Source organism: Eschrichtius robustus, chromosome 20, assembly GCF_028021215.1.
Source record: "Eschrichtius robustus isolate mEscRob2 chromosome 20, mEscRob2.pri, whole genome shotgun sequence".
In the NCBI taxonomy this organism is placed as follows: domain Eukaryota; kingdom Metazoa; phylum Chordata; class Mammalia; order Artiodactyla; family Eschrichtiidae; genus Eschrichtius; species Eschrichtius robustus.
This window is the reverse complement of record NC_090843.1, coordinates 19,616,528-19,618,192: the sequence shown is the minus strand read 5'-3', so window position 1 is coordinate 19,618,192 and position 1,665 is coordinate 19,616,528. Positions and strand designations below refer to the sequence as shown.

Here is a 1,665-nt window from a genome sequence, read left to right as displayed (position 1 = left end):
AATAATTATACAAAGTTCCAGATTGCAACATGGGGATCCCTCATAGTTCATGAGGTCCTTTATTACTTGCTCTGTTTACCTGGATTTTTGTTTCAATTTATACCTTACATGAAAAAGTACAAAATTCAAAAGGATAAACCAGAAACGTGGGAAAATCAGTGGAAATATTTTAAAGTACTTCTCTTTAATCGCTTTTGTATCCAGCTTCTTTGATTTGTGGAACCTATTATTTTACAGAGTATTTCAATATTCCTTATGGTTGGGAAACAATGCCACGATGGTACTTGCTTTTGGCAAGATGCTTTGGCTGTGCAGTGATTGCGGATACCTGGCACTATTTCCTGCATAGGCTCTTAAACCACAAAAGAATAGATAAGCATATTCATAAAATTTGTCATGAGTTTCAGGCTCCATTTGGAATGGAAACTGAATATGCACATCCTCTGGAAACCCTAATTCTTGGAACTGGATATATCATTGGAATCATGCTTTTATGTGATCCTGTTATTCTTCTTTGGGCCTGGGTGACCGTTCATTTGACAGAAACTGTTGGTGTCCGTAGTGGTTACGACATTCCTCTCAACCCTTTAAATCTCATTCCTTTCTATGCTGGTTCTCAGCAACACGATTTCCACCACGTGAACTTCATTGGAAACTATGCTTCGACATTTACATGGTGGGATAGACTTTTTGGAACAGACTCTCAATTTATTGCCTACAATGAGAAGGTGAAGAAGGTTGAGAAAAAGACTGAATAAACATCTCACATAAATCTTCCTGAAGTTACACATTTCCTGAATTAAAGCTAGTAGCTAACATTGCTTCTGGGGAGTGGAAATAAACATGTGTCTTGGTTGCTAAGTGATAAAAAGAACATTAACAACTTTTAATTATCTCCCTAGTGGGAACTTTTATATGTTTAAGTACAGTTTCCCTGAGGAAGCTTTAAAGGCCATGTTGCTAAACTTACAAAAAGGATTTTAGTAATGGAAGGAATATTAATGTATGTCTTTTCCTCAAGTTGTACCATAGGCCTGAAGCTGAAATTGGTCTTCAAACCTTTTAAATACATAGTGGCCATTTCAAGAACTCTTAGTAGTATTGAACTTTAAACACTTTTTTGGAATTTGCTTAAAGATCAAATGCCATGGGTTGAACAACACCAATCTGTATAGTGTGAGTGAATCCTGACTCTGAAATAGCCAGCACCGGGAATTTCTACTCTTATCTGGAGCTGACCAGTTTGGGGTGATTCTCTTTCTTTGAGAAGTCCTTTTTGATTGCAATGTACTACTCTTATCTATAAATTAAGGCACTTCTGAATTGATGAAAGACTATTTTAGTCTAAAGGTTTTCAGGTTACTTGAATTTTTTAAACACTGAGTTTTATTTCTGCTATTTACCCTTTCTTTTTTGTATACCAAGTTTTCATTATACTTAAAGCCGTATCTTGAAACTCTGTGTACTGACTTGCTGTATTTGCACTTGGAGCTATTGAAATAAACGTGATTTTGTTTGAAAAAAAAAAAAAAGAAGAAGTGAAGACAGGGCGGGCACACCGGCAGGGGCCGGGGAGTTGTGAGAGCACAGAGTGTCCTCTTAGTCACCCACTAGGCTCAGCAGGAGGCCCTGCTCATCCGATGAGCTCACCTTGGGCCTAGGGCT

At 37.6% G+C, this 1,665-nt stretch overlaps 1 pseudogene; it reads left to right on the top strand.

Moving 5' to 3' along the window:
• Positions 1–223: 223 nt before the first annotated feature.
• On the top strand, positions 224–758 carry LOC137755286 (methylsterol monooxygenase 1 pseudogene; annotated as a pseudogene).
• The last annotated feature ends 907 nt before the right edge of the window (positions 759–1,665 follow it).